This window comes from Mustela putorius, unplaced genomic scaffold (genome assembly GCF_011764305.1).
Source record: "Mustela putorius furo isolate JIRA1106 unplaced genomic scaffold, ASM1176430v1.1 tig00000145_pilon_pilon_pilon, whole genome shotgun sequence".
Taxonomy (NCBI): Eukaryota; Metazoa; Chordata; class Mammalia; order Carnivora; family Mustelidae; genus Mustela; species Mustela putorius.
In genome coordinates this window covers 10,466,538-10,478,771 of record NW_025421294.1, presented here as the reverse complement: position 1 = coordinate 10,478,771, position 12,234 = coordinate 10,466,538, and the positions used below count along the sequence as shown (strand labels likewise).

Here is a 12,234-nt window from a genome sequence, read left to right as displayed (position 1 = left end):
GAACAACGCAAAAGGCAACGGAAGCAAGGGAAAAAATGAACTACTGGGATTTCATCAAGATCAAAAGCTTTTGCACAGCAAAGGAAACAGTTAACAAAATCAAAAGACAACTGACAGAATGGGAGAAGATATTTGCAAACGACATATCAGATAAAGGACTAGTGTCCAGAATCTATAAAGAACTTAGCAAACTCAACACCCAAAGAACAAATAATCCAATCAAGAAATGGGCAGAAGACATGAACAGACATTTCTGCAAAGAAGACATCCAGATGGCGAACAGACACATGAAAAAGTGCTCCATATCACTCGGCATCAGGGAAATACAAATCAAAACCACAATGAGATATCACCTCACACCAGTCAGAATGGCTAAAATCAACAAGTCAGGAAATGACAGATGCTGGCGAGGATGCGGAGAAAGGGGAACCCTCCTACACTGTTGGTGGGAATGTAAGCTGGTGCAGCCACTCTGGAAAACAGCATGGAGGTTCCTCAAAATGTTGAAAATAGAACTGCCCTATGACCCAGCAATTGCACTATTGGGTATTTACCCTAAAGATACAAATGTAGTGGTCCAAAGGGACACATGCACCCGAATGTTTATAGCAGCAATGTCCACAGTAGCCAAACTATGGAAAGAACCTAGATGTCCATCAACAGATGAATGGATCAAGAAGATGTGGTATATATACACAATGGAATACTATGCAGCCATCAAAAGAAATGAAATCTTGCCATTTGCAACAACATGGATGGAACTAGAGCGTATCATGCTTAGCGAAATAAGTCAAGCAGAGAAAGACAACTATCATATGATCTCCCTGATATGAGGAAGTGGTGATGCAACATGGGGGCTTAAGTGGGTAGAAGAAGAATAAATGAAACAAAATGGGATTGGGAGGGAGACAAACCATAAGTGACTCTTGATCTCACAAAACAAACTGAGGTCGCCGGGGGGAGGGGGTTTGGGAGAAGGGGGTGGGATTATGGACATTGGGGAGGGTATGTGATTTGGTGAGTGCTGTGAAGTGTGTAAGCCTGGTGATTCACAGACCTGTACCCCAGGGGATAAAAATATATGTTTATAAAAAATAAAAAATTAAAAAAAAAAAAAAAGTTGAAAAAATAAAACAGGTGAACATAGGGGAAGGGAAGGAAAAATAAAATAAGATAGAAATAGGGAGACAAACTCTAAGAAGCACTGAACTCTAGGGAACAAACTGAGGGTTGCTGTGGGGAGGTGGGTTGGGGGAAGGGATAGGTGGGTGAGGGGCATTAAGGAGGGCACGTGATGTAATGAGTACTGGGTGCTGTATGCAACTGATGAATCACTAAACTCTACTCCTGAAACAGTAATACAGTATAGGTTAACTAAATTGAATTTAAATAAAGAATTAAAAAAAAAAAGACATAGGAAAACTAAATCATTCTGCACTGATTAGATATTAAATCTGTATTTAAAAATTAATTAAAAACAATAAAGCTTTCCTCCTGTGGTAAGGGAAACAAAATAAATTTAAGAAAAGAACAGTGAAGCTTTAAATAATAATAATCACTGTTATTTATTAATCACCTGCTAAATATATGAGGTATACTTTATTACTTATTTATAACAACAACTCTATAAGTTAGGTGTTATAAAACGAATTTTATGAATAAATAAAACCAGTGATTTGTTCACAGTCCCATCACTGGAGGCAGAAAAAGTATTTGTATCCAGATGTATCTGGGATGTTGAGGGGGAGGGTGGTGGCTGTGTGGGGGTGGGTGTGGGCCCGTGAATGATGGGAGGAAGAAGGTAGGAGATTAAAAATAGCTACTCTGTTGTTTGATACTATTAATAAACTACTATCCCCTTCCAGCTAGACAGTGGCAATGAGTAAAGATCCATTAAAAATAGTGTGTATGTTACAGATGTAACAATAGACATATTTAATAGCCAGTAAATTTTAGAGTTTTAAAAATACCCAGGATTAAATAATCTAGCTCACAGTCCTTGTTTCTAATTTTTAGGTTCATAAAGACTATGATGAAGGTATATAGAACATTCTGTCAAGTCTGTTAGCCATAAAATGTGATAAGGTCTTTAGCCATACCCATTACATGGGTAGTGGTGTTCTGCTGTTACCTACACAACAGTTGGCATTTTGATGCCTCATTAGGTAATACTGACTAATAAATGATCGCTTTAAAAGGTAACAATATGTGGGAACTCTGATAATGTATGGATTTAAACCTTTGTCAACAAATTACATTTTCTACTAAAAGGGCAGAAAACCACCTTTTTAAAAAAAAATCCAGGATTAATTTAATTTTAAAAACAAATACAAGCAATCAACTCACTCTTCTCAACTCAACTGGACAGTCAACTTGTGGTATGACTGTCAGGTAAAAACATACATCTTTACAAATTGGTGGTCCCGATTTTTTTTTTAAAACAATTTCACAGAAAGGAAAGAAATATGAAAACAGCTCAAGAAATACACTAACAAGCAAAAATATATGGGGAAAGAGGAACACATAGTTTTGACTTAACTGAAGAAACAGAGGAGACTGGTTTACATAGGAAAATGTGCATACTGGAAAGTCAGGTGTGAAAATGTTAGAATAGGAATTTATATGACTTGAATCTCCTCCAGTTTCCTGAATAAAAATGGCATCTTTTTTTATTTATACTTCATGACTCAGACACCTACCTCACCTGTCTCTACTCCATCACTTTAGCCTTTACTTAAAGGAGTCTGGGGGTGCCAGGGTGGCTCAGTGGGTTAAGCCTCTGCCTTCAGCTCAGGTCATGATCCCAGGGTCCTGGGATCGAGTCCCCGCATCGGGCTCTCTGTTCCGCAGGGAGCCTGCCTCCACCTCTCTCTCTGCCTGCCTCTCTGCCTACTTGTGATCTCTGTCTGTCAAATAAATAAATAAAATCTTAAAAAAAAAAAAGGAGTCTGAAAAACTTGGGGATATAGCTGAAGAAGAAAAATAATCACACACAATATATTCCCCTTTCTGTGGCTACTTTAGACCTTTGTTTCTAGAAAATTCCTGAAGAAAATGTAAATACAAGTCTGTGCTTTTACTGAATCAAGTCCCCCAGTTAATATTCAGAAAACTCCCTCTGTTTGGGCTAGTAAGATTGTTGACGGTACCTAGCATAAAGGGATAGCCAAACAAGGTCTTTGTCTCAAAACCATTGTTAAATCAATCTCAGGGTTGAGAGGGTAAAAAAGGGGAGTCTAAAATCACAAGAACTGCAGACATATCTAGGATGCTTGTCCTTCTGGATCCATGCTTACCTCAGGATCTTCATCATTATAATTGTTCTCTGTCATTTGCGACACTTGCATGATACTGTCCTCTGATACAGAACAAATCACCCAAGGTTCATTGGGATTCCAGGAGAAATCAGTTAACTCAGCAGTGTGACCACCATGAATAAACAAAAATTCTGGTGACCCATCTTCTGCATCTTCCGGGGTATGTTCCTCTCCAATTTTACTTAAAACCTAAACATTCAGTCTGCAATCAGTACCACTGGAAGCCAAAATGGTCTCACTATGAGACGACCACTGAACCTGGAATATTTCATCCTTAAGTGATTCAAAGGAATGCAACTTAAGTTTCAAATTTCTCAGATATTGCAAGGCAACAGTCTTGTTGGCTGATCCTGTGGCCAGAATGAACTCACTATAAGGATTGAAAGATAGGCAGTTCACTGCAGCAGTGTGAGTGTCAACTGCGTGGCTTGGTTTGGAAGTATTGTTTGAACAAGTATCCCAGATCATCATAAGTTTCTGATCATCACAACTGACCCAAACAGAGATTCATGCAGCATATGCCAGAAAGCATCTTCTAATAATGCTGTATGCCCTATAAAGATGGTCTTCACATCCACAACTTTTCCTTCCTTTGGAACAGCACTGATGTCCCAGAGGCAGATGGTGTGGTCGTCTGAAGCACTAAATAAGTGCCCACTGAGATTTGGGTTCCAAGAAAGTACATAGCCTTCCTTCTGATGTCCATGGAGACACAAGTCTGGGTTGCACTCTCCAGAAGGGTCTGGTTTGGAAGGACGTTTTGTATAGTCAAAAACAAGGACATTACTGGATGATGTTTTTGTTGCAATGATGCAAGTCTTCTGGGGCATATAACGAGCCTGGTTTATATCTCCTTCATGGTTGATCTTGGTTTCTATTTCAATTTTTCCACTAACTGAGCCAAAACCTCCAAATTCTCCTTTTTTTCACTGTCGTAGTGTGAAACATCAAACAGCATCATCATTAAGGAGTGCACACTGGCTATTACAGGATGGTTTTGTTCATCCGATGTGTGTGTTCCCAGGACAAGTCGATGAATGCTGAAGTCTTTCCCTTCTGGTCTGTGTACACATGGAATCCACTAAGCAGTTAGGCTAGGCCACTCCAGAGCAAGGGTCATCACCAAATCATAAAGAAACGGAGTGTTTTTTTTCCATATTCTGTACAATTCGTTGATCACATGTTCTTCTACTGCATCATCAAAGGCTGCTTCCTTGTCGGCCATGGCTGGCAGGCAAGCCGGATGGATCCCAGGGTCAAGCATTGCGGGAGGGGCCAGAAAACCCCTTTTTAAAACTGAATCCAACTTTTCTCCATGGGATCAGTAATGTAGAAACAAAATGTATTTTGTAATTGACTTTTGGAACTTAGTATTAATTCAAAATATTGTATGAAGAAACCACTGCAGGGATCAAATAAATGATGTAACCCAAAATTTCATAAGTGATGTAGTATTTCCTTTGTATTCTATCTCTTCTGTTCCTCCCCTGTTTCTCTTCAGGTTCTTTTTTTCTTGTTTTAAAGATTTTATTTATTTATTTGACAGACAGTGATCACAAGCAGGCAGAGAGAGGAAGAGAAGCAGGCTCCCTGCCAAGCGGAGAGCCTGATGCAGGGCTCGATCTCAGGACCCTAAGATCATGACCTGAGCCGAAGGCAGAGGCTTTAACCCACTGAGCCACCCAGGCACCCCTCTTCAGGTTCTTTTTGATTCTCAAATGCATCTGTGCAAATTTAACCTCACTTTTAACTAAATATTTGAATGTTATTCAAGAAATGCAAATAGTGATAAGAGCAGGAGCCTCAAACTCCTGCATTGATCCCTGACCCAGTTCATAAATGGAGGTGGGCCTTAGAAAAGTGATGGGAAGCTCTGGGTGCATAGATGGGGCTTGTGCCCTGGAAGCAAGCATTCTACCTGGGCACCCCAGATATCACTGGAAGATTCCTTCCTCTGGGGTAGCTTGTTTTTTTTAAAGATGGATACAGATCTGCCTGTTCACATTTTGGTGTAGGCAGAGAAGGGAACTAAGAGCTTGCTAATCAGTTTGCAGATGTTCATTTAATCCTTCTGTTTGCATAGTCATCCCTCTTTCTGCCCTCTGCCAATTATTCCAGATGATCTGTCTTTTTTTAGGAGAGATGTGAGGTATAGTGACTATACTGAGAAAGAGTGAGGGCTAGCAGATAAGTATATGTTATACATACTTCTATATATTCCCTATTTTCAGAGCTTGCTCATCTCCCAAAGTACTTCCTGGGGTCCTAGGGGCAGCTCAGCTTACTTGTCTTCAGTATTTTACCCTTATTTGGTTAACTCATTGGCTACTTCTCCATCCACTTCTATCTTTATTCATCATGGCTTGAAGTTACACATAGCTCCTAGTTTCTGCAAATACGGGCTCTACTTTCTTGTTTCTTGTACTAATTACTGATTTGGGTGATGTTTTTAGCTAAAAATGGGGAAAAGCAGGGAAGTCTTTTATCCACCATTTACAAGTTAAAAATCTATGTTTTACTTTAAAATAAAGGAATTGGCTATGTCCATCAAAGCCCAAGTATTAAAAATTCTTTTTATCAAATGACTAAATATATTTTGGTTCTCTATAAGTCATGGGTCAAGATTATTTTTTGTTGTAGTAAAATATATGTAACATAAAATTTAACGTTTTAATCCTTTTTAGGTTCGGTTCAATGGCATTAAATACATTCACATTTGTTGTGTAACCATAACCACCATCCATCTCCAGAATTTTCTCATCTTACCAAACTGAAACTCTGTACCCATTAAACAATGAACTCTCTATTCCCCACTCGCCCCAGCATCTGACAGCCACTATTCTACTTTCTGTTTCTTTAAATTTGATCACTCTAGATACCTCACATAAGAGGAATCAGGAAGATTAAATTTTAATGGTAGATTTAAAATCTGATAGCAAGTCTTATTCTAGATGTCTCATTCTTAAAGAGAAAAAGCATTAGAAAAAAAGTTTAAGACAACAATTCTCACTTCAAGAAATCAATGTACTTGATAATTCAGCACTGATTCTTTATAAAGTATTGCTTGCTATTACATAGTCACAAAACCAAGAACAAAAATATCGGCCTTGACCAACATCTGGTGTGTTTCCTTTTAAATATCCCTTTATCTGTTATTTTGTTTCAATATATACAAACGTTATCAGTGCATATCCAGATGAGCCATGTCAGAACTCTAGTTCTGAGGGGCTCCTAGGTGGCTCAGTTAGTTAACAGATTGCCTTCAGCTTGGGTCATGATCCCAAGGATCCTGGGATTGAGTCCCAAGCTGCTTCTCCTTTTGCCCCTCCTGTGGTTGTGCTCTCTCTCTGTCTCTAGCAAATGAATAACTTAAAAAAATATTTAAAAAAGCAAAAATTTTAGTTCTGATTTCAAATTTATAATAACCCCAATGTTAAATCAAGTGGTTCATAACTATACCTAACCCAAGAGATAAAGTAATATTCTAAAATTAAATTGTATTTATAAATATCATTTTTAGATTTTTTGAAAGAGACAGGATAACTGGAAAAATCACACTGCCACATGAGCATTTTGTAATATTGTGAAGCAAATGGATGTGTTCATTAAAGTAGGATTTGGAAAATAGTCTGCCAGAAATGTGTGCACACAGAATGTGCTCTAATGATAATTTAACGCCTGATGCAATAGACAATGCAGAAACTGATTTATTAGAAAGCAAACTTTCATTGGGCCCATTTAATTTACATTTATGTGATAACATTTTCTCCTGCCCATGTTTAAAGTAATGGTAAAATAGTCTAGGCAATACAAGCAATTTCTCCTTGACCACATGACAAATAAGTTCTGTTTAATATAAAAGATCTGCTATTTAATGTATATTAATTATGGAGAGCATACAGGATCAGGTAGAAAGTGGCCTTTAGTGTCAGGCTGCCTGCATGCAAACCCAAGTTCCACTGATGACCAGTTTTTTGGCCTTGAACAAGTTACTTAGCCTATCCAAGCCCTAGTTTCCTCCACTATAAAACAGAGATAAAATAGGACTTTGTGAGGATTAAATGAGACACTGAAAACCTTGGCAGAGTGTTTGGCATATATTAAGGGCTCAATAAATAATACGTATTATTAAAGATAAATTTAAAAAGAAAGTTCACTTTTAAAAGAAAGTGAGTATGGAGAAAAGCAGTTTTATTTTTTTTTTAAGATTTTATTTATTTATTTGACAGACAGAGATCACAAGTAGGCAGAGAGGCAGGTAGAAAGAGAGAGAGGAGGAAGTAGGCTATCCCTGGGATCATGACCTGAGCTGAAGGCAGAGGCTTTAACCCACTGAGCCACCCAGGCGCCCCAGAAAAGCAGTTTTAAAACTGAGAAGTATGTGATACAACAATACTTTGAATCAAAAAAATTATTTTGTGTTTTCATCTTAGTTTTGCCCCCAACCCACTGACTTCATTTACACAATGGATTGTAAATAGTTCCCCGCTCCCCACTCAGACTTTGAAGATTTAGTGTCTGCGTTGTCTCTGGGTTATTTTTCAAAGACACAAGCCTTCAAACGTTAAACTCCCTGCTTAAAAACCTTCAGGAGATTCCCATTCCCTATAGAATCCAGGGCCACTATCTCTTTGCGTTAAATGAAAACTTCTACCATTTGGATGCAATTTATCATTCAGTCTGGCCCTTAATAACTAATTTTTCATAAACTAGTATGGCAGCCATGTAACAGCGCAAGCCTTGCGCCAAATCTGCCTGCGCTATTTCTCCTGCCTGGGGCGTGTTGCATCTTCTTCTCCCTTCTCTGCAAGTAAGTGTTCTCCTCCTCCTTCGAAATCTAACACAAGTAGCAGCAAAGGCCATGTAAGTCCAAGGCAAACTTACAAGTTCTGTCTCCTTGGCTTCATTCAATCTATGAACATCTTGGGTTAATTTTGATGATGACGGTGATTCACTTGGGTGTGATGTATCCACAGTGTATGGCAGGACACACTGGAAATCAGAGGGACATCGGAGTTCCTTACTCACTGCCCAGCCAGCCACTGATTTTGGCTGTGTTACTTTCAAAAAGAACTTAATCTCATTAAGGCTCAACACTGTCTTCTAAAAAATGCGACAGGGGCACCTGGGTGGCTCAGTGGGTTAAAGCCTCTGCCTTCGGCTCAGGTCATGATCCCAAGGTCCTAGGATTGAGGCCCACATTGGGCTCTCTACTCAGTGGGGAGCCTGCTTCCCCCACCCCCGCCCTGCTGCTCTGCCTGCCTTTCTGCCTACTTGTGATCTCTGTCAAATAAATAAGTAAAATCATTTTTAAATAAATAAAATTAAAAATGGGACAATACATGTGCCTCCCTTCCTCCCAGGGTTGTTTTAGGATGAGTGAGAAAACATTGCTTTATCTGCACTCCCATGCTATCACTTTCAGATCTTTGCACATGCTTCTATGGCAGCATTATTCTTTTTCCGTTTTCCTCTCTTTTTTGGTCAGCGATTAACTCAGGGGTCAACTCCCCTAGTCTCACTGCTTTGAAGTTTGAATGAGGTGTCCTGGCCTAAGCAAAGTTCTAGATGCTGTTGCTAATTCCAACTAGGGTGCTGATGAATGCTCAAGTGTGAGCCTCTCTTTTGGCTAAGGGGACAGGATCATGGCTTCCCATCCACGTGTTCCCAGTTGCCAGGCTCCGAAGAGACACTTGGGCCTCCATGATATGTGAGTTCCTTGAAAACAGGACATTATTCACCTTTGTATTCACAGTACCTAGCACAATATCTGCCTCACAGGGTGTTTGCTTAACAACAGAATAAATCTTTGGTCAACAGTAGTAAATAAGCCTTTTACAGATTTTCTTCCTGTGTCCTTTTGTGGCATTTGCTTCATGGCTGGAATTTCAAAAAATTGAGTCTTGTCTGTTTTCTTTTTCATAAGCCTCTATCCCTGAGAGCTACTCTTGACACCTTCTTTGCCAAAACAGAGCTCCCACATCCTTACAATAAGAATTATCTCCCAAAGAAAAAGGAGCAGGGTAAGAAATACACTGGGAAAAGTCGTTGGCAAGCTCTGAGCAGACCTGAGCAGTACTGTTAAGGAGAGAGAGGCAGTTTCTTTCCTAAATATTTAGGAAAAACAGCCTTAATCTGGAGAAAATATTAGGTAATGTACTATTTAATCCACAGAGAGTATTTGAATTCCCCTAGGGACCTTATGGAAGCTCAGTTCAAAGGAATGACTTTTCCAAGAAGAGTTTCCCCACATTTGGCAGGGAAATAGGAGAGTGCTTATAGCATCTTATAAAATCTGCCCAATTCAGGAGACCTGCCAGCCTACAAATGAAATGTCTGTGCCTCTGAAGGGGACAACTACATTCTGGCCAGTGCTCTGAAAACCTGTTTGGAGTCACTGAATGTTTTACACATGTTACCACATTCACTTGTATGCTAATCACGTGAAGCTTTTATCTACTCATTTGTCAGATGACGGAACTCAAGTACAGAGAGAGTGCTTGCCCAGCTAGTGGAGTGGGAGAACCAGACCAGAGACAGCTCAGGCCTTCTGGCTCCAGAGGAAGGAATCTAAAAACAATAGCCTCATCACATTCCAGGCACAAGGTAAGAGGCTCTGCACACATGGCATGTCATTTAATATTTAAAATAGACTCATAAGATAGGTACTATAATTTCCTCAGTTGAGGAAGCTAAAGTTCCTAAGATGTTAAGTAACATGCTCAGGGCTTTAAGCTGGGACTTAGATTTGTCTTTTATAAAAGCCAAACATCATTTGGGGAAAACGAGGATCTCAAGAAGTAAGCAGCATCTCAAAAGGAGAATTATTTTTTAACTTGCTTAAGCAATTGTTAGACATATTCGACAGGATGCATACACTTACCACCCCTGACCACAGTTTTGTTTTTGTGGACATGACACTGAAATCATTAGAAATTAATCATTATTTTTATTCTAGGAACTAAAACTTACAAATATTTCAAGTATCCACATGCCCAATTGCATGTGTATAAATAAATGTGTTGTTCAACAGTAACTTTAGAAAAAGAAATGCATTATTTTACTATGTTGATTCCTTTTTCAAAATTAAGCCTACTTTTTCCTTCCTCACCCAAGAAAAATTTCTGTAGATATGTTATATTTAAAGTTAAATTTTGTTTTTAGGACACATAGCTCCTGTAGAAGGGATAGGAAAGCAATTTAGACACTATTTAACCGGACCTTGTGTATCAATCTGTAATCTTCTAGGAAGAAAGACAGGCTGTTCATTCCAGGCATGCAGTGAACTCTAAAAAAATACTTGCAAACAACACAGTACTGGGATTTTTCAGAGGAACTACTCTAGTGTGTTCCCTGTGTTCTTAAAGAGAGTGCTTTGTTTGATCTTTTTGCAAAATAGTTGAGTCTTAAGGATAACAACTGTCAGGTACTGCTTTATGGAAAGCTAAAAGCAAATGAGCTGGAATAATGCCAAAATGCTTTGTACTTTCAGGGAAGATTGTTATTCATATGGGTAGAGAATATGAAAGTTTCCCCATCCAAGTCCATGAAATTTAAGCTAAACTTCATTCAACTGCTAATTCTTTCTTTAATTTTTATAATTTTTTATTTTTTTAAAGATTTTATTTATTCATTTGAGAGAAAGAGCAGGAGTGTTGGGGGGAGAGGGGCAGAGAGAGAAGCAGAATCCCAGCTGAGCAGGGACCCCACCCCCTCAACACACACCCACAAGGTGGGGCTTGGTCCCAGGACCCGGGGATCATGACCTGAGATGAAGACAGATGCTTAAAAGACTGCCACCCAGGCGCCCCCTCAGCTGACAATTCTGTAAGATTCCCCCAAGACCTAAGTTATACTTGAAGACTTGAAGACTTGAAGACTTCTCTATGATAGTTAATCTTTTCCTTAAGAGTTACCTCACAGTAACTCTAAATTATAATTGATTTAAAATGTAGTCATTTAAAAATAACAATAAAATTTTAAAAAGTTATTTTAAAAGGAACAATTGTGCAGATAGGTAGTAGCTTAGGCAAGGCTGTTATATAACAGCTACAAAGTCCCTCCCATCACAGCCAACAAATTAAAATGGACTCACTTCTCACATTCTACAGTATGTTTGCTATAAAAATCTGGAAAGGATCTTTATAATTTTGATTTTAAAGTTACTTGGTTAAAATAATAATAATAGTGATAATACTACTTGGTTAATATTAAATTCATTTAACTAATGATTAGCCCTAATTTCTCTGCAATCACGCAGTGTACTCAAGAATACTTGCAAGACGACAAAAAGTCAACCCACAAGTTTTCCTCAAATGTATTAAAGGTTTTTCTGAATAACTTGTTTGACAATTGTTGAAGTTGACAGATTATACTTTGACTATATCATTAAACTCTAATCTTAATTTTGCATTTTGAAGTCAGTTACATTTTGGAGTCAATTGTTTCATTTTTCAATTTTGGAGTCAATTGCTTCATTTTTCAATTATCACATAGCTTCTTAGGCCCATAAAAAAGCCGAATGCTCTAAACACTGAGGACCATAATATGTTCCATGCACAATAGGGTCCCAGAGAATGGGATCTGGGAGGAAAGGGAATTCTCATAAGAAGTGATTCATGCAGGGGCACCTGGGAGGCTCAGTGGGTTAAGCCTCTGCCTTCGGCTCAGGTCATGATCCCAGGGTCCTGGGATCGAGCCCCGAATTGGGCTCTCTGCTCAGCAGGGAGCCTGCTTCCTCCTCTCTCTCTGCCTGCCTCTCTGCCTACTTGTGATCTCTGTCTGTCAAATAAATAAAGAAAAAAAATCTTAAAAAATTAAAAAAAAAAAAGAAGTGATTCATGCAAGGTGGCATGTGGAATATTTCCAGGTAGTATACTATTTCCTGCTAGTGAGGCCAAGTGAAGCATGGAGCATT

The 12,234-nt window shown here is 38.8% G+C and overlaps 1 protein-coding gene and 1 pseudogene across 9 annotated transcripts in view; both read right to left on the bottom strand.

The window, feature by feature from the left end:
* Positions 1-12,234, bottom strand: part of PDE4D (phosphodiesterase 4D) — a 1,492,536-nt gene that overhangs the window by 301,851 nt on the left and 1,178,451 nt on the right. The gene's annotated exons all lie outside the window — the stretch shown is intronic.
* On the bottom strand, positions 2,955-4,840 carry LOC101685048 (annotated as a pseudogene).